Raw genomic sequence first — 22117 nt, forward strand, 5'->3', positions numbered from 1 at the left:
GCATTTAACCTCCATTTATAGTTATGTTTTGGTGTTTAAGCTCCATATCATCATGCATGAACGTAAAGTTAGCAACTTTACGTGTAATGCTAGCTTAGGGAGTCCAGATCTGTGTATTGGAAGCATTGAAGTGGTTTAGAATCGGCTGAATGGATATGTCACAAGGAGGACTCGGCGAGTTGTTCTCCGACTCGGCGAGTCGGGCCGTGAACCCTAACTCCTTTTCTGATTAGGGTGGAACCAGTGAGTTGAGGTGGTGACTCAGTGGGTTGGACAGGACTTAGACATGAAAGTTGAAGAACTCGACGAGTCTACAAAGGGACTCGGCGAGTTAGAGTCGATATACCCCTTTTCTGATTACGCTAGGACTCGGCGAGTCTAAGAACGACTCGACGAGTCAGTTCGACCAGTCGCGATGTCAGTTAGCATGGGGACTCGGTGATTCATAGGGTGACTCGGCGAGTAAGTCAACCCAGAAGGTTGACTTTGGTCAGGACGTTGACTTTGACCAGGGGTAAAATGGTCATTTTACCCTAAGAACGATTATCAATTTTTGATTAAGTGTTGTTATGGAATTTATAGTCGGAGAGTCGCCGGAGCAGCAGATAGGGATCCCTCGCCTAGTTTTTCAGCAGTCAGGCATACGAGGTGAGTTTCCTTCCAGTAGGAACGGGTCTACGACCACAATGCCGACCCGTTTAGATGATAGTAGTTCCGGACTTCAGTCCGATGCCGGGGTGGTCCCGAGAAGTAGTTATGTATGCTTGATGTCTTCGTGATTCATGCATGTTTATGATATGTGTATATGTTCCTGACTCCGGTCCGATGCCGAGCAAGCCCGATGCAGTATATATGATTATGTTATATGTTAATGCTTATGTTATGTTCAGTTTATTCCGGACTTCGGTCCGATGCCGGGCAGGGCCCAAGTTATTCCGGACTTCAGTCTGATGCCGGGCGGGGCCCGATGCAGTGGGCAAGGCCCAGTATATGTTATATGTGTTATATATGTTATTGTATGGTATGTGGTAGTTTGGGGGAGCTCACTAAGCTTCGTGCTTAAAGTTTTCAGTTTTGGTTTCAGGTACTTCCGGTAGCAAAGGGAAGGGCTCGGGATGATCGCATGGCACACACCACAGTCTTCAGCCTGGAATTTTTACTCTGATATTTTTATATGACATTTGACATGAGATTTGATATGTGATAGATATTATGAGATTTTGAAACACATAGTTTATGATTTTATACTTTGGTAATGAAATGATTGTAACACCGTAATTTTTCAAACAAATTTTTCATTTTAAAATCGCATACTTTTCGTAACATATTGTATAGAAATACCGTTTATTCAAATTACAAAACACAACTTCATTAATAAGCCAGGATCCTCAAAACATGACTCTTTCTCTGGTGTGTACAATCAAGCCGGTGCCTTCCCGCGATCCTCTGAGATACCTGAAACACATAACACATAACACGGTAAGCACGAAGCTTAGTGAGTTCCCCAAAATACTACACATAACAACTAGCCACTCGAGGCTGAAACTCTGCGAGACCTTCCGGTCAATGTGTCTCAGTGGGACCTTCCGGTCCCATAGCTCGTTGGACCCTCTGGTCCGGTCATAGCTCGTTGGACCCTCCGGTCGGGTCTAACTCGTTGGACCCTCCGGTCCGGTCTGGTTGAGCCTTCCGGCCTCATAAATCGTCGGACCCTACGGTCCGGTCTGTAACACTCCGCATAGCATAAATCACAAAGAAATAATGCACAACATAAAACATAAGGCATAACAACACCGTACTCAATGTAAGCACATAAGACCTTCCGGTCACACATAACTACCACTCAAGGTAAAGTATAGTGAGAAGACTCACCTCGATGATGTCTAGTAAACTCTTGTGCTCGATATCCCCGATCTAGCCTCCGCCTATCAAAATGATAATATCTCTAATCAATACTCTCTTTATATCCTCATCTCTAAAGAATGGGTAGAAGACCATTCTACCCCTCCATAGCCTCTCTTGAAACAGTTTGACCATACCCGAAGGTCAACTGAAATCAACACCAGTCAACGGTCTAACTTTGACCAGACTCGCGGAGTGCACTCAGGTAACTCGGCGAGTCCATGTGTGTCCTCAGACTCCTCCTAAGGCCCCACTCGAATCGTCGAGTTAACCTCTGTTAGGTGAATTTCATGTACCCATTTTGTAGCTTTATTTCATAAAAGTACATTGCATATAGGCTTAAACTCATGCATTTTGCATGTTTTTCGGGATTTTTCATGAGGCAATTTCATTCACATAATTTTGTGATATTTTAGGGATTGGAGGTAGGATCTTGTTGGAGGAGGTAAATAAGAGTTGCGGACAAAATTTCGGGACTTGCGGAGCACCGAGGATCAAGTTATCAAAGAAACGAAGATTTTGGCTTTACAGACGTTTACACGGCCGTGTAAATGGAAGCCTTGCGTTTACACGCCCGTGTAAACGTAGATTTCTGCGCAGTGTATTTTTTTGCGTTTACGCGGGCGCGTAAACGACAGTGTTAATTTACGCGGGCCGTGTAAACGTAAATGCGGGTTTTAAAGCAGTTTTTCACCATTCTTAAAGGGGGGAACCAATTTTTTTAAGAGGGGGTCGAATTTTGGAGTAGAGAAGGCGATTTTCTTGAGGATTTTGAAGTTGATTAACACTTGGGAACATTTGATTTCATTTTGTAAGAACTTTAATTTCATTTTCTAGATTTGTGATCTTGTTCTAGTCATGAGTGGCTAGAACCCTAGATTCTCCAACTTTATGTCTTGACTTCTAGTTGTGATTTCAATCATATGACTTGATGTTTTCTTTCAATTTTCTATCTAGTGAATTTGATTTTGTTTCAATCGAATGTTTGATTTTAATTGTGATTCTTATTGGCCATTTCAATTAGGGTTAGATCATTCAAGTTATCTAATTATAAAATCCGTAATTGTTTTGTAAATTGGACTAGGTAACAAGCACTAAACTGATTTCTATTGAATGAATTTAGTGTAAATCTTATTCACACATTCTTACGCTCCCGAGCTTATGAGGAGTATTGAGTGTTGTTGGGAACATTCACATCAAGTTTAATGCAATCTTTCAACCTAATTCTAAGAGTTTGTTTAGATTAGATTGGTAAGGTTAGGATTAATCAAAGAGCTTGTTTTGGTTAATTATTGTGGTGAATGGGAAGTGTTAGAGCTTGTTAACACTTTCAAGTACCAACTTAGATAGAATTAAACAAATATCTTGTCATCCATGGACTCACATTGCTAATTTGTCTTGCATAGAGTTGGAGTACTTACAAATCTTGAACTTATTTCACTTAATCAATTGCTTACTCATTAAATTAGCTCTTATTTGAATCATTGCATTTAAATCCCCCTCTTTTGTGATCATATTGTACCTTGCGCAAAAAGGTATAAGCATTTGTCCCGTGTCTCTGTGGATCGACCCTGCTTACCTTGTATTACGTTTTTAGTGCAAAGTAACAGTGTTTTTGGAGTCAATTGTACCCCTTTATTTGTTGGGTTTGACACACCTAACAAATTGGCGCCGTTGCCGGGGACACGGTGTTACTAATTGTTTATGCCAAGCATTTTGTGAGCAGGTGCTTTAAAAAGAAAAAAAAAGTCAGGTAGAAGATAAGTTTTCAATTGAAGGAAGTGGCGAGAAGGTTAATGTGTTGTAAAGGCCCAGCTACTTAGAACAAAGCACATTCAGGGGCCAAGTCGAGCCAACGACTTAAAACAAGGGCAGCTAACCGGGAGGCAACCCGGGGTTATTTGTTTCCTTTCTTTTAAAACTTTTTAGCCCTTGGTAAATTTCAATTTTTTTTTAATGTCCCAAATGGTTTTAAACTTATTTTTTATGCCTAGAAAATGAATCTCCGGCTCCAAAAATACTTCACGGATAGCTTGGGGAGGATGAAGATGAGGTTCTCACCATAATTGCAAGGCTCCAAGAACGATTTGGTAAATTCTTTCCATATCTTTAGTCGTTCATATTTTGCTTAAAAATTCAATTGGTATGCATCTGTGACTGTTTTGGACCCATTCCCAACCCAGCTACCATCCTCCACCATCCGACTCTCAATAGGCCGGCTATGCCTCTCTCCAAGCATCGAGGACGATGCTATATTTTAAGCTTGGGGAGGGGCATCCATCCATGCATAAATCCCGTTGCATGTAGTTTTGTACATATTGCATTAATTTTCATTTCATTTTCTTTTTCATTTTTTTCTGCATGGAAAATTTTTCAAAAACCAAAAAGATTTTCTTTCTATTCTAATTTTTATTATTTTCTTTGCATTTTGTTTGCATCTAAATTTTTGCATTGCATTCATTGCATAATAAATAAATAAAAAAACGATCCAATCCCAAGCAACCGAATCTTTTCAAAACAGTTGAACTGGTAAATGAGTCATGTGCCTTGAAATTGGCTTGCTCTTTTTATTGAAAAATCTAAAAGCAAGTTAATCACACACGAACACACCTTCCGAAGCTACTCGTGCAAAACAGAAAGTGAGAAGATTGTCAACATTGGAGTATAACAGCAGGTATGAGTCAATTCTTTGGGACGTATGACTGGTCTTATGAGTAGTAGATGCTCAATTGAACTCAAAATGCCAAATTCAAAAATTCATAAAAAGAATACAAAATGTCAATGTCCCGAGCCTTCCAGCGCTCTAAAAAGTCCTTTCTACTCATTCCTTTTTATATACCCTGCTTGGGGACATAGTTTCCAACTATACCTGCGGGTCTTTGCATGCTAACTTCAGTCCCCCAAAAAATGTCTAGAAGCCCCTCACGGTAATAGACCGTGAGATGTCCCATAATAGAGAAGTCAAGGACGAAAGTATAAAGAAATAGGCCAAACAAATAAATTAACTAGAGTGTTATGTGTTATCTTAGTTAGTGAATATGTCTAAATAAATAAAAAAATAAATAAAAATAAAAAAAATAAAAAAAATAAAAAAAATGTTATTAAGTTAATCTGTGACCTTTGGGACTCGAACAAGTAGACTCTGAGGGGTGTTCTACACCTATTCGCCTAAAGCAAAAATTGTTTGGGACTGATTGGGTTGAAAGTTCGCTACACGGGTTCCATAGAAAGTCATGAACTTAATAATAACCAAATAAAGCTAATCTGTGGCCTTTGAGGTTTGGGCAAGTAAACCCGAGGGATCTTTTTAAATATAGCACACTAAGGTCATTTGATCTGGATGTGTTGGTTGGAAGCCCGTTACACGGATTTCAAAGAAAGCCATGAGTTTTATTTGTAGGAAGATGTAATTAGAAAGTTTGTATATATTTGTGTTTATAGTTTAATTGAATAATATGTTTAGGAAAATGTTTGGCTGCCAAAAGATTCCTTTGGACTTGGATTTGAACTTATGACATTGGGACTGAATGATAATTACTTTGATTGGTGTAAGTGGTTTGAAATTTGTAACCAATCTGGGTAAATACTAGGTAATTTTTAGAAGATATTTTTTTTAGAAAACGATTGTGGTTAATCAACAAATAGTTGGAGTCGGTCATTGTCATATTTTGTAAAACAAAGATGATTGAGCATGTCTTGTCACATATAATTTCACGAGAGTAAGACCATAATTTGTTCCATGAATTGACTTGATGTTTTTAAAGGGAAACAAGTGTAGTGATCTTTGATTCTGTTGAGTTGCATTAGGGAGTGACCAAAGTCTTATTTCTATTGTTATATAATATTTTGAGATTAAAGCCAAGTTGACTCAAGGCACGACAGGTACATTCTCAACTTTGGTACAAAAATAGGGTTGATTGGGTTGAATATTTTTCATGTTTGTTTTGATTTCTTGCATCAAGTTTCAAAAAAAAAGTTTAACTTTGATTTTCTTTTCTTCTCTTTTATTTTATTTTCTCCGGTTTAAATTTTCTTGTTCTTTCTTGAGGACAAGAAAGGTTTAAGCTTGGGGAGATTTGTTAGGTGCATTTCATGTACCCATTTTGTAGCTTTATTTCATAAAAGTACATTGCATATAGGCTTAAACTCATGCATTTTGCATGTTTTTCGGGATTTTTCATGAGGCAATTTCATTCACATACTTTTGTGATATTTTAGGGACTTTTGGAGGTAGGATCTTGTTGGAGGAGGTAAATAAGAGTTGCGGACAAAATTTCGGGACTTGCGGAGCACCGAGGAGCAAGTTATCAAAGAAACGAAGATTTTGTCTTTACAGACGTTTACACGGCCGTGTAAATGGAAGCCTTGCGTATACACGCGGGCGCGTAAACGACAGTGTTAATTTACGCGGGCCGTGTAAACGTAAATGCGGGTTTTAAAGCAGTTTTTCACCATTCTTAAAGGGGGGAACCAATTTTTTTAAGAGGGGGTCGACTTTTGGAGTAGAGAATGCGATTTTCTTGAGGATTTTGAAGTTGATTAACACTTGGGAACATTTGATTTCATTTTGTAAGTACTTTAATTTCATTTTCTAGATTTGTGATCTTGTTCTAGTCATGAGTGGCTAGAACCCTAGATTCTCCAACTTTATGTCTTGACTTCTAGTTGTGATTTCAATCATATGACTTGATGTTTTCTTTCAATTTTCTATCTAGTGAATTTGATTTTGTTTCAATCGAATGTTTGATTCTAATTGTGATTCTTATTGGCCATTTGAATTAGGGTTAGATCATTCAAGTTATCTAATTGCAAAATCCGTAATTGTTTTGTAAATTGGACTAGGTAACAAGCACTAAACTGATTTCTATTGAATGAATTTAGTGTAAATCTTATTCACACATTCTTATGCTCCCGAGCTTATGAGGAGTATTGAGTGTTGTTGGGAACATTCACATCAAGTTTAATGCAATCTTTCAACCTAATTCTAAGAGTTTGTTTAGATTAGATTGGTAAGGTTAGGGTTAATCAAAGAGCTTGTTTTGGTTAATTATTGTGGTGAATGGGAAGTGTTAGAGCTTGTTAACACTTTCAAGTACCAACTTAGATAGAATTAAACAAATATCTTGTCATCCATGGAATCACATTGCTAATTTGTCTTGCATAGAGTTGGAGTACTTACAAATCTTGAACTTATTTCACTTAATCAATTGCTTACTCATTAAATTAGCTCTTATTTGAATCATTGCATTTAAATCCCCCTTTTTGTGATCATATTATACCTTGCGCAAAAAGGTATAAGCATTTGTCCCGTGTCTCTGTGGATCGACCCTGCTTACCTTGTATTACGTTTTTAGTGCAAAGTAACAGTGTTTTTGGAGTCAATTGTACCCCTTTATTTGTTGGGTTTGACACACCTAACAACCTCTCACTCGACGAGTTTCCACTGATCACGAATCGCGGGGCAACACGATCCGACTCGTCGAGTCCTCTCATGGACTCGGCGAGTTTCCTCCATGGCAACACTCATTTGAACTTCTGAGGTCAGATCTGTTTCTCTAATTTATAGATTTGTCCTTCTAGGACCCAAAAGTCACGTAAAGGTCCGATCTTGATGTCCATGCATGGCATATTTCGCTCAATATGCCATTTAGACTCCATTAAAGCTTCCTAACCTCCAAACCCCATGGTTGCACAACAATGGCTTTCTACTTTCTAACTTTCTGGACCTTACAAAGTCCAGATCTATGCTACCAGCTCACAATAGGGGTTTGATGCACTCAAAACCCCACGAAGAAGATAATAAAAGCCCTAATCCTCAAAAGGAAGATCTACACAATTAGGGAAGAAAAGGGGTCTGAATTGATACCTCCAACTGATGCTCCTAGGTTGTAAATCGCGGATCTACAACCTCCTCTGCCCCTTTTAGCTTGAAACCTCCTTCTTCCTTGCAAACCATCCACCAAGAAGCTCAAAATGGTCTCTCTCTTGCCCAAAACACTAAGGACTCGTTTAGGGTTCTCTCTCTGAAAGGTAGCCGCAATAAGAGGCCTTAAGAGCCGTTAAATAGGCCCAGGCCCGAGAGAATTAGGGTTTCTGTCAACAGCGTTGACTCGGCGAGTCATCTCTCCGACTCGTCGAGTCCATTCATTAACCACGTCACCAGTCGCGACCCTACTCGACGAGTTGAGGCACCGACTCGTCGAGTCCCTCCAAAGTCCTTGAATTGAATACTCAAAACAGTATACCTGGTAAACCGGATGTTACAATTCTCCCCCACCTGAATTAGATGTCGCCCTCGAAATCGCTTCTCAACAACATATAGATCTAATCCAATAACCGAACAGCACCATCGAAAGGATCTCATACCACACAGCTGTCTTCCTATTTGGGCACCTGAATCCAAATAGGAACTCCTCCCTGGAAAAGGACAGACCCACTGCCACTACGCTACCCCTCCTGACTCTCAAGAATCTGGAAACTCTAGTAGCCTGACACACAGCCAGACCGCTCTCTCCAGATGTCACCACGTTATTCGCTCCTCGAATAATAAACCCCGATAGCTCATCGCACCTCTGATTCTCTGGTGGGGACCGATAAAAACAAGTCCATGCCCAAAACTGGCTACCGATCACTCGTCCCAGACATGATAAACAACCCAGATCATATACCAAGGGATGAAAGGATCACATCACACCAGGGACTCATCTACTGTACTGCAATCACAACCCTTCTGAACACGAACCCTCAACATCTTGACCTCAGGCACGAAAAATGATCATGCTTGTTCAGAAGCGTCCTCCGACATCTGACACACATAACCTCGGCTCCCTTCTCAATATCCCTTTCAAGACTGAGCACCAGGTCATCTCCCGACCCCGCAATTGAACCTCCAAAGGTTACTCATTGCATGTACCAAAACGTCTCACTGACTTCCTTAGCAATACAACTATTTCGGCCCATTGCGACACACAAGTCGCGACGTTCGCTTTACCTCAAGCGAATACAGAATTCGACTCACTCTCGATCTCTGTCATCTACTACTCATTAGTTCCATGCGTTTCGCGGTTTTCTCACACCAATGAATTGACCCACTCCGGTCTAAGACACCAGATGGAACAATACCCCCTTTCAAATGAAATGCATCTCTGAATATGGAATCTCATTCTGTCTACTCAATACACCACTAGAATCGAACTCAACTCGAGAGTCTGATTCGGCACAGAATTGGAACCACTCGTCCCAACGAACCACTCAACTCATGACTCATGACCCGCAACTCATGCGTTCCTCACTTATCCACTTCCCTTTGGTCGCGACAACCATTACTCAATTCAGAATATAACGACTCCCGACAAATATGGAGACCCCAGTCTCGCCCCTAGTTCGACCACTAGGCTCCCACAAACTCAAATATTAGGGCTACCCAAGCCCAAAACTCTTATGCGTCACGCTCTGATCAGAGAGTACTTCGTCACAACATTCTCTTGCTGACTAGTGGGTACTACGGCTTCCCGCAGTATCACAACGACCTCTCACTGAATAGTGAGTACTACGGCTCCCCGTAGCATCACTACAACCTCTCACTAAATAGTGAGTACTACGGCTCCCCGTAGCATCACCACAACCTCTCACTGAACAGTGAGTACTACGGCTCCCTATAGCATCACCACAACCTCTCACTAAATAGTGAGTACTACGGCTCCCCGTAGTCTTACCGCCCTTGCTCTTACCACTTCATAATCTCATCCTCAAGCCGACGCCACACTGTGATCATTAACTCATGCCCTGTGGACCAACCATAGGTGTACACACTTACCCAAATTATGCATTGCTATTTCTGACGACATCTGCCATAACAAAACACCTTTCCCTGCTGCAATCCACATTCTAAAATAATCTTGCTTGATGTCAATTAGCTGAAAGGGCTCCCACTGGAACCGTAGACACCTGATACACCCCTCGTCATCCCATAACTTAAGTCTCAAAATAATCCAAAATTTAGAACAACGTACTCGGATACCTCAGTACACCATCACAGAACCTCTTGATGTCCTGTCTCAACCACTGATCTCCTACTTACAGCATCATACACACATACAACAATGCATTCCTTCAGGATTCACAAATAATCTTCATGCCACGCATCACGTATCTTCGGAATATTTCAACTCTCGATTGAAACACGGAAGAATTGTCAACGACTCAGAACATGTTGACGAACATCCGAAATTCCCTCCTCTATTGCTCAGAATCCCATACCTTGAGTCAGAAATTCCCAGCCGTCGAAACTATCCTTACTAGCCACCACACGGTCTTCGACCGACGACCACTTGCCGTGGAGACACTCATCCTTTCCTTAACACGTACAACATGCATTATCTCGATCTGCCCTCACCTTGACCACCAATAACCCTGGTCTCATGAATCCATAGTGCATGTCTCTATTTAGTTCCCTAACCGCTCTTGAACAAATCTCTGATCCTCTCGATAGAATACCCGGTTCTCCCCCACTCAGGGTTCGAACCATCACCAATTGGCACACCAAAAAAAATCTATTCCACAGACTGTTTCCACCAGGAACATCACACTTACTCTTGGAAGGTACTACGCAATTCTCGGTGGTCTCCCCGATAGAGACCCCGCAACTCCAAATACCCCGAATCTCAAATGAAATCCTCAGAAACTTCTCATCATGATTGCCTTTAATCATACAGAATCTCATACCATCCCATTACCGGACATCCCAACTGTCCAGTAGTAACTCTGACTCCTAATCTGAAATAATGAACTTTCATACTCCTCATCCTCGACTCTTCAACCAACGTTCCATCACGTGGGTTGTAATAAGAGCGGAGACCCCATTACCACACTCGATACCCATCATAGACAATAAGAGCCACCGCCCCAATATCCTCTTCTTGATCGTCTGCCTCTGCAGCTAATACATGCCTTACTATGCTCAAATAGGGTGTATCCTTGTCCTTAACCATCTCAGTCCCCACTGACAACCTGCTCATCCTCTAACATTACCTCTCGGCAGACATACTGCCCAAATACTCTGATGGAAGGTCGCCATCAATGCTAACCCGCACGGTTTTACCCCCAAGCTCAGAAACCGCATTCTCAACACCTCTTATGTTTCCCACAGGAAACGGAAATAATACCATCCATGTCACAGAAGGTGACATCTCCACTATCGACCGATTGCTCAACTCATGCCGCAATCCTCCATAACCGCCACCTCTACTCATCCTTGAGCCTTGCGACTTCATCTGACATCCTACCAAAAATTCCTCGGAGCTAACTCGATTTCCCTCTCAAGGGATGCTCCACTAAAACTCGTTCATCATGGCCCTCTGGCCCCATACTCTTTCACATCTGATCTCAGTCTAACCAATCACAACGGAATAACTGGTAGAACCAGTAACACTAACCGCCACGGGTCATAGTACTCGAACCATGTGGCCACCTCTCGATCTGCTATGAATCATGGTACCTGAACCATGTTATCTCTTCTCAATCCGCTACGAATCATGGTACTCGAACCATGACATCACCTCTTGATCTGCTGCAAATCATGGTACTCGAACCATGAAATCACCTCTCGATCTGCTACTTAAAACCTCCGGAATGTTCCCTGTATCGAGTATGGGTCCTCTTCTTTCAGTAGTACGGGCCCATACTACCTGCCACATCTACCCATACTTTCTACATGGACCATCCCCGAGTTCCTAAGTAGCTGCTCGACCTTCTCAATCACCAACCCCGTCATGCGTGTTCGCTCCTCTGTGAAATATCCTACTCTGTCAGTGTACTCATCCTACTAGGGTCACCCTTTCCTAGGATCTTCCTAGGTTCTCACACTTCTCCACCATCAGCTGCTGAAGAACTCCTTATGATGCCAGCCATCTACCTCCTGAATATCGTCATATTCACTTAGTAGCTGACTCTCATCATCAAGAGTTCCACAAAGCACGAAGCAAGCAGCATTCGGGCATCGAATAATCTCTTCCAACATGTAAAACCACTCTAGGTCATTACCCACTTGCTCTCCTCATACTCTAAGGATACCACCGAACTCAAGCAACTTTACCCCATGCGGGCATCTGACTACTCTCTCAATAGACTCCTCAAATGCTCATCTAGGTATCTCTCCTAGATTACTCCTCTACTCAAATCCCTCTCTAGAGGATTCCTGTTGGATACTCTTACTCAGCACATGCTCGAAAGCACATCACAGATAACAGTAACTCCTAGGCTAAGGCATCACAAATCAGGCCACTCTAGTCCTAACATATGAAATACCTAGCCTATCTCTATCATGCATAATATCTCATAGCATATCTCATAGTACAAACGTAAGGGTATTTTGGGAAATCACCGTTCGGGCTCTGGCTGATTATACACACTGCTCCAACTCTTTTTCTCTTAAACTCTTTCTCATTTAGAAAAATTTATCTCTTTTGAAAATCTTTTCTCAATTCCTCAGTTTGAGTCCAGATTTACCCGAAGGTGCATCCGAATCCCTCAAACCAAGGCTCTGATACCAACTTGTAACAACGTAATTTTTCAAACAAATTTTTCATTTTAAAATCGCATACTTTTCGTAACATATTGTATAGAAATCTCGTTTATTCAAATTACAAAACACAACTTCATTAATAAGTCAGGATCCTCAAAACATGACTCTTTCTCTGGTGTGTACAATCAAGCCGGTGCCTTCCCGCGATCCTCTGAGATACCTAAAACACATAACACATAACACGGTAAGCACGAAGCTTAGTGAGTTCCCCAAAATACTACACACAACAACTAGCCACTCGAGGCTGAAACTCTGCGAGACCTTCCGGTAAATGTGTCTCAGGGGGACCTTCCGGTCCCATAGCTCGTTGGACCCTCTGGTCCGGTCATAGCTCGTTGGACCCTCCGGTCCGGTCTAACTAGTTGGACCCTCCGGTCCGGTCTGGTTGAGCCTTCCGGCCTCATAAATCTTCGGACCCTTCGGTCCGGTCTGTAACACTCTGCATAGCATAAATCACAAAGAAATAATGCACAGCATAAAACATAAGGCATAACAACACAGTACTCAATGTAAGCACATAAGACCTTCCGGTCACACATAACTACCTCTCAAGGTAAAGTATAGTGAGAAGACTCACCTCGATGATGTCTAGTAAAATCTCGCGTTTGATATCCCCGATCTAGCCTCCGCCTATCAAAATGATAATATCTCTAATCAATACTCTCTTTACATCCTCATCTCTAAAGAATGGGTAGAAGACCATTCTACCCCTCCATAGCCTCTCTTGAAACAGTTTGACCAAACCCGAAGGTCAACTGAAATCAACACCAGTCAACGGTCTAACTTTGACCAGACTCGCCGAGTGCACTCAGGTGACTCGGAGAGTCCATGCGTGTCCTCAGACTCCTCCTAAGGCCCCACTCGACTCGTCGAGTTAACCTCTCACTCGACGGGTTTCCACTGATCACGAATCGCGGGGCAACACGATCCTACTCGTCGAGTCCTCTCATGGACTCGGCGAGTTTCCTCCATGGCAACACTCATTTGACCTTCTAAGGTCAGATCTGTTTCTCTAATTTATAGATCTGGCCTTCTAGGACCCAAAAGTCACGTAAAGGTACGATCTTGATGTCCATTCATGGCATATTTCGCTCAATATGCCATTTAGACTCCATTAAAGCTTCCTAACCTCCAAACCCCATGGTTGCACAACAATGGATTTCTACTTTCTGACTTTCTGGACCTTACAAGGTCTAGATCTATGCTACCAGCTCACAAGAGGGGTTTGATGCACTCAAAACCCCACGAAGAAGATAATACAAGCCCTAATCCTCAAAAGGAAGATCTACACAATTAGGGAAGAAAAGGGGTCCGAATTGATACCTCCAACTGATGCTCCTAGGTTGTAAATCGCGGATCTACAACCTCCTCTGCCCCTTTTAGCTTGAAACCTCCTTCTTCCTTGCAAACCATCCACCAAGAAGCTCAAAATGGCTCTCTCTCTTGCCCAAAACACTAAGGACTCGTTTAGGGTTCTCTCTCTGAAAGGTAGCCGCAATAAGAGGCCTTAAGAGCCTTTAAATAGGCCCAGGCCCGAGAGAATTAGGGTTTCTGTCAACAGCGTTGACTCGACGAGTCATCTCTCCGACTCGTCGAGTCCATTCATTAACCACGTCACCAGTCGCGACCCTACTCGACGAGTTGAGGCACCGACTCGTCGAGTCCCTCCAAAGTCCTTGAATTGAATACTCAAAACAGTATACCTGGTAAACCGGATGTTATAATGATGGTTTTAAATAATGTTTTGAAAACGAAATTTTTGGGTTGTATTTTTGGGATGTTTCAGCTATAAGAAAACATATGAAAAGATACTCAACACGAAGACATTCAAATAATTACATTTTATCAAGAGGCGTCATAGAAAACTACCGAAAAATAAAGAACATTGCATGCACACTATATCGATCATGCCAAAGATGTCAATTCATATCAGATCCTTCATTAATCGATTTGAAACTTGGCTCATTGTAGGTCTTTCATGTGGATCGGAGTTCAAACATGCTCTTGAGAGACTCAAAACCAATTTAACTTGTTTCTCAACGTGTGGTGAGGGAAGTGGAATCCGACTATCTCCCACATTTGCAAATACCAGGTAATCAGCACACAATGTTGGTAGTTCACCTGGATGCTTTCCCATTATCACTTCTAGTGCAACGATGCCACCATAGTATAAGCAAGCTCTACATCCAAAGAAACATAAGATAAAATAAATATAAAAAGCTATATCAAGCCCAAACGATTCTAAGAAGATTTAGAACTACTATCATACGATTACGTTACCTGATGCAATATAACCATAGGTGCCTGCAATTACGGTCCAGTTGGATGAGTCTAGCTTTAAAAGCTTGGACGTGCCAAAATCAAAAATATGTGCTTCATAATCAGAATCAAGAAGGATGTTGGCAATGGAAATGTCTCTATGAATTATAGGAGATGAGCAGTCGTGATGCATATAAGCCAAACCATTAGCTATAGCCCTTACAATATTGACCCTTTTCAACCAATCCAACTCTTTTGCTAAGATATCACTTCTTAAGATTGATCCAAGGCTTCCCTTTTCAAGATATTCATAAATCAAAACTGAGTGGCGGGCATGGGAGCAATATCCATAGAGTTTCACTATGTTTCGATGTCTTATGTTTGTTAATGATCGTACCTCATTAAGGAATCCATTATGATCAACATTCTCAAATGATGAGTGAAGTTTCTTGACGGCTACCACATTGTTAGGTTGTAGCTCGGCTTTGTAAACAATACCATATCCTCCGGTCCCAATACAGTATGCTTCATCAAAATCATTTGTTGCCTTCAAGATATCATCATACACTATTTTTCCATCAAAACTTGTAATGGAAAAATAATCACCACTTTCTTCTTCCAATGTATTTTGTGGAGACTTTTTCTTTTGTTGGCAATAAGCACCGAGGCCATTCGTGAATAAACCGAGTAAAATTGCCCCGATAAGGGGGAGAATAATTACAAAGATGAGCCTATGATGAAAGAGATCATTTTTCTTCTTCATAATTTTACTTGCACAGAGTTTCACTCCCATAACATTTCCACACAAACCTGGATTGCCTTATACGGAAGCATTCACAAAATTGGGGCTTGAGGGAACCGGACCAGTGAGCTCATTGTAATACAGGTCAATATCAATTCCACTAGGCAAATTTGTAAAAGCATTAGGAATAGAACCAGATAGCATATTGTGGGAAAGATCTAATTTCAGCAAATTTTGCAAAGTTTGAACTTCAGATGGTATCTCTTTTGTCAGCAAACTTTGAGATAAATCAAGTTCTGTAAGTTGAACTAATTTACCAATCTCTGATGGAATTTGCTCATCAAGTTTGTTATTGCTAAGATTCAAGTAGTGGATATGTTCCCATTGAATAATGCTTCTTGGCATTGATCCATTCAATCTATTTGCGGATAGATCGAGTACTTCAAGGAGTTCTAAAAATCCGAGCTCTGGAGGTATAATACCTGAAAGATGGTTATTAGCCAAAGATAAATTCAGCATACTTGTCATCTTCCCAAACTCCTTTGGGATTTCACCTACCAAATGATTGGAAGAGAGGTCAAGCCTTTGTAGTTGAGTTGAATTTCCAAACTCTGGTGGTATGCTACCACTGATGTTGTTATAGGCCATCACTAAGGATGTCAAATTCTTGCATTCATTCCAGTTTTGAGAAAGCTGCCCGTGAAAATTATTGTGACTGATATCAAGGTACTCTAAGCGTGGATAGATACCAAAGCTAGTGGATATATCTCCAATGAATTGATTTTGATCAAAACGAGCCCTAATTAAGCTAGGGCAATTCTGTAATCCTCTTGAAATAGGCCCAGTGAGCTGATTATCGGTTACTACTAACCTTTGAAGCTTTCCCTCATGGCACAAATCGTCAGGCAACTGGCCAGAAAAATGATTATATGCAATTTGTAGCTCAAACAAGTCTAGACTTCCCAATCCTTGTGGAATCGAACCAGATAATTTGTTCACACGAAGTTTCCGAGTCTGTAGGTTGCTGAGGTTTACTAGTGATGAAGGAATAGAACCAGTAAGTTTATTTTCGCTCATCGCAAGATGAATGAGACTCTTCAAATTCCCAAGTTCAGTAGGAATGCAACCAGAGAGTTGATTTTGACCCAAATAAAGGTCAGTCAAAGATGCCAAATCACCCAATGATGATGGAATAGAACCAGTAAGTTGATTTTCGTTTACAGAAAGATTAATGAGAGATTTCAATTTCCCAAGTTCATTAGGAATGGGACCAGATAATTTATTCACACCTAGGTACAATATCTGTAAGTTTCTCAATTTTGCTAGTGATAAAGGAATAGAACCACTAAGCTGATTGTTGCTCATAGCAAGATAAGTGAGAGACCTCAACTTCCCGAATTCAATAGGAATGGGACCAGAAAGTCGATTATGTTGCAAAGAAAGGACATTCAAAGATGTCAATTCACCCAATGATGAAGGAATCGAGTCAGATAACTTATTTGCTGACAAATTAAGATGGACAAGTTTGGAGAGGACTCGGAATTGTGGTGGGATGGGGCCAAAGAAGTTGTTGACACTAAGATCAAAATGCGTAAGGCTGTGAAGCAAAGAGAATGATAATAGTTGAAGTGTACCATTTAAGCCCGATGAACTTAGGTTCAACTTGTGAATGCTTCCATCAGCATTGCAAACTACTCCAAACCAAGAAGTGCATGGAACTGATGCACCGGAATTCATAGGGAAAGGAAGCCATGAAGAGAGCAAAGAGTTATGTGGGATTTGAAGGCTTTCTTTCCATTTAAGAAGAATACTGGCTTCCTCAAAAGAAGCAGAAGAAAATTTTGTTATGGGGGAGAGTGTGATGAGTAGTAAAGCTAGAGAGTAAAATTTGAAGTTTGAAGAAGAGATTATTTGATTTGCCATGTTGCTTTTAAAAAAAAAAGGGTGGTTTACATGTCCTAATTTATAGTTCAACAAACTTTTTGTTTCGTTTATATTTTCCCTATATATTTTACAAAGGAAAATTGACTGAAAGTGAAATTGTGTATAGTGGGTATTGAAATCAGACAGATATCAATTATTATTGCTTCAATTATTATAATATTTCAATATTTTGGTAGCTAAAGTTGTTTATGCGAAGTTTAGATGGAACGTTGACAAAGCAAAATAGGGTCCTGTCTACTTCAGAATTTAAAGATATCTAATTATTATTTTTTTAGATGATAGCCACGCTGGAATTAATGTGGATCTGTAGGTTGTCGCATTTGTTTGACAAATAATGTAAGAAACACATGAACCTAACCCAACCAAATCATAGTGGTTACTTGGAAATATGAGTTTACCCTTTATGGTCATTTTATGCGGGTGTTTGAGATTGTTTATTTAAAAATAAAAAATAAATAAATAAATAAATAAAACTTATGCTTATTCGAAAAAGTGTTTATTAGCTTATCCGGTACCAAAACTGAATTTTAGAAAAAATGTTTGAATTAGCTTATCCGGTATGAAAACGAAAGAAGTTTATAAGTTATTTTTAGTGTTTGGCAAACTCTTATTTTAGGTGTGATAATAAAACAACATATCAAAAACTCCTTAAATAAGTCAATAAGTAAGTAACAAGTAACTTATCAAAAACTCCTTATTTAAGCAAACTAGTGTTTATGAAATCTTTTTATCCAAACACTAAAAGCTCCTTATTATCTTACCGGTTCCAAACCGGAATAAGTCAATTAGCACTTCGGATAAGCAATCCCAAACACCCCCTAGTTATGGGTTATTGTCATAAAAACCAACTTCTAAAAGTGTTTAAAAGATATCATCCAGCTAAAATAATGTCATTATAATGTCATTATAATGTAATGGATTTTGTTTTTTAAATACCATGTATACCACCTATACCCCTTTTTACCCGGTTTCTTCCTTAAAACAGCCACATAATATGGTTGATGCGGCTAAATGAGTCCGCATAGGATGCTAACTAGGATGGCTTCTAATAAAGATGGTAAAAATCAGTGTTTATCATTTGTACTATGGGAAAGGTAAAAAAACTCTAGTTCATATTTTCTATCTAGGACGACACAGTGTGGAAAGCAGGAAAAGCTCTAAAATCAAATGAACGATGTCCCTTAATCAACAAGATCGAGAGCTGAAACCGAACAACATCCATTAATAGACGATAAGTATTTTGATTTATTTTTTTTTTGTTTCAATCGGGAAGAACGATTCTAAAAGCAATTTGTGGGTTTGTTTTGGGTTTCAAATCTCCAATTTCTTAGTATTTGAAACGATTTCAAAACCATTTTAACACATTGCGATTTTCTTAGTATGTTAACCATTTTCACGTGTAAGAAGAAATTTGGACAAAACCGTTTTATTACTTCCTGTTGAAAATGATTGCTTATTTTTTTACCGATGTAAATGACTGGTTATTTTTTCTTTATGAAAATCCTTCTTAGCCTCTATGATTTTATGTTTCTCAAAATCATGAAGTTTGGCGGCTTGATCACTATGGAGGTGTTCTTTGAAGGCGTTTTTGCACCTGATTTCTTCAAATATTATAGTGGATGCTCAGTAATGGTAACTAACATTGACTTTGCTTCCATGGATTTCTCTGAAAGTCAAAATTTCCTACAAAATCTGGTGAGACATCCTTGTCGAAGGGGGTGTTTGGATAAATTAACCTATAGCTTATTAGCTTATTGCTTATTATCTTATAAAAATAAGCAATAAGCAATAATAAATAAGCAAGGAGAGGATGCTTATTATCAACTTATTTAGCTTATCCCTACCACAATAAGCTGATTTTTAAGGATTCCTATCCAAACATTTAAACTTAGCTTATTATGGTGGGAATAAGCAATAAGGAATAAGCACCCTTTTTTTCTCTATCCAAACACCCTCGAAGTATTCACTATCAAGTGCCGAAAAAGAATTTAGCTTTAGGGTTGAGGGTATTAGCATCTGACGAGGATTATGCAAGATTTCTTTATCATGATTACAATACAAAAAGGTAGAATTAATCTTTATGATGATGAACAGCAAGATGATTTAACATTTTACATGGGGAAAGATGGACTGAATGTTAGTGATGATAAGGACTCAGTTTTTTCTAACAATATGTCATTGGATCTTGAAGTAGGAGATGAAGTGGTTAGCTTCAACAATACGAAATGGGATCCTTTTTTGAGAAAAATATGTGGTGACGATGAAGTACAATCTGAAAATAAGGTTGGGTATCATGACCATGATCCAGCCATTCTTGGAATCATGTGGTTTCGTTGAATAGGATGAAGTTTGAGAATCCAAAGAAATTAAAGCATTTAATTATGACAAAACTGGTCCTTGTAGTTTGCAAAAAAAAATATGGATAGGGTCCAAAAGGTTTTCGACTTGCATGGAAGGTCCAAAATCAAAAATTCTTGTCGTTTTGGTCCTAAAAACTTGAAATGACTGATTTACCATTTATCTCTATTTTTTCATATTTATTTTAATACTTTATGAAAAAAAACAAAAACAAAAATTTAGACCCCCCCACCCCTAGCAGTACCTTCCCCCCCCTCTCTCTCTCTCTCTCTCTCCCTACCTCCCTCCCCGTCTTGATATCCCGACAAAAACACTAGCCAGAGCACCACGAGGAGCTTTCTCAAACGCATGTGCTTCTGCAAGTGAGACTCCATAAACAAAAGGTACAAAATTGATAAACATTTCGCCAAAGCATAGAACAAGTAGGAATGAAGAAATACATAGGGGGAAACTATCGTCGAATGAAGGAGAGTGGGAGAACCTGAAATTGGGTTTTCCAATTCCTCCATGTGTGTATGACCTAATACAATGAAAAAGAACTATCGTGGAGTTATACAAGTAGGAATGAAGAAATACATAGGGGGAAACAAGTAACTCATAGCTTTATTTCAAAAGGATACCGGAAACTGTATGGAAACATATGGAAGAGACTGCAAGAAGATGGAAGAAATATAATCACGATGAAACTGCTAGTTTTCAATCAATATTTTGTAATAAGTGTAAAATCTCATGACGATAGTTACTGACTCGTACTTAAAATTGGCTTGGTTGATTCGAGTACACTTTTCTCTCATCGTGAACTCATAAAGACGAAGAACAATGGAGATCTATCTCCACAACACCACGTATGTATACACCTCCCAATTACCTCTGATATCCACTTTCCCCTCTCAAACGATGTCTCTAATCCACCCGCCATACGTCCAAGAACTCGAACAAGACACTGCTCCCTTATCTGATATATGTAGATCAATAACCCTCCATCTTCATTTACCATTGATCTGGGACCAAATACATGGGAAATTCCTGATTTTGGACCTTCCACGCAAGTTGGAAAGTTTTTGGACCCATTCACAGTTTTCTTTTTCCCTTTTTTGTTGGTTAACCGGTAATTAGTATTTACTGTCAAAAAAATAAAGTTTAGGACTTTCTTGTCAAAAAAATAAAGTTTATGACTTTCTTGTCAAATCGTGAATTAGGATTTTATTGTCAAAAAAATAAAGCTTAGGACTTTCTTGTCAAATCGTTGAAAATATTAGAACTATAATATATATATATATATATATATATATATATATATATTCCTTTTTTTGTTAGAAATTGAATGGTATGATAATCTTTAAGCATAAGAGTTATTGGATCCTGCTCTGGTTAGCTAGATCCTATTGAAATCCCTAACGTTTGCTTCTAGTTAAATAATTTTTTTTAATCTCAACAAACCAAAATTGAAAAAAAAAATGGAGATAATCAAGAAAGAAAGAAAGAATCAGGGTTGTGTTCACTTTTGTAGTCCTAAAAATGGAGAATTAAGAAACCAGAAAAGACGAAACTGCCCTTCTTACCCCTTCCCCACATTCACACCCTTTTGACTAGACGTGTGTTGTTTGTGTTTGTACAATCTATCCCCTCTTTTCATCTCAAGATTTGGCGGCGAACCAAGAAGAAAGCTTTATAAATCTTCTCACCTTTTCTCGCTCTCTTTTTTGCATCTATTTCCTATGATCATGATTGTAGCAGGGTAAAGATGATGATGGTAAGAAAAACAGTGGTGTTGCGACAAATATCACAATTAAAAGTTCTTGGGCTACGAATTGGGTCTCACGAGACTCATACAATTATTTGTTTCTAGGAAAACCAAGACTATACACTAAAGTCCTAATATTTTCAACTGTTTGACAAGAAAGTCCTAAACTTTATTTTTTTTACAGTAAACTCCTAATTACCGGCTAACCGGCAAAAAAGGGTAATCGTGTCAAAAATTACCGGTAGTTAGGACAACACTGTCATAAAAATTATTTTAAGACTTTCTTGTCAAATCGTTGAAAATATTAAGACTTTAGTGTATATATCCCCAATATTTTGCAAACCACAAGGACCAATTTTGCATTTTTGTCTTTAATTACCAATAGTGATGTTGCAATGGTTATGATCTTTGGTATGAAAAGAATGATTCTTCACGTTTGTTGGTAAAGTGTGAAAAAGGAGGATGCCCTTTTAGACTTTCGACCACTTGGATGTGTCAAGAGCATACCTTCTAAATAAAATCTCTCATTGATACACACAACTATGCTAGGCAATTCACATTAGGGTCATTAGTCTCGTATGCATGG

At 39.5% G+C, this 22117-nt stretch overlaps 1 pseudogene; it reads right to left on the reverse strand.

The window, feature by feature from the left end:
- Positions 1-14408: 14408 nt before the first annotated feature.
- Positions 14409-15506, reverse strand: LOC145164038 (MDIS1-interacting receptor like kinase 2 pseudogene; annotated as a pseudogene).
- Positions 15507-22117: the final 6611 nt, after the last annotated feature.

This window comes from Lactuca virosa, chromosome 3 (assembly GCF_052849685.1).
Source record: "Lactuca virosa cultivar CGN04683 chromosome 3, Lactuca_virosa_CGN04683_v6, whole genome shotgun sequence".
NCBI lineage: Eukaryota > Viridiplantae > Streptophyta > Magnoliopsida > Asterales > Asteraceae > Lactuca > Lactuca virosa.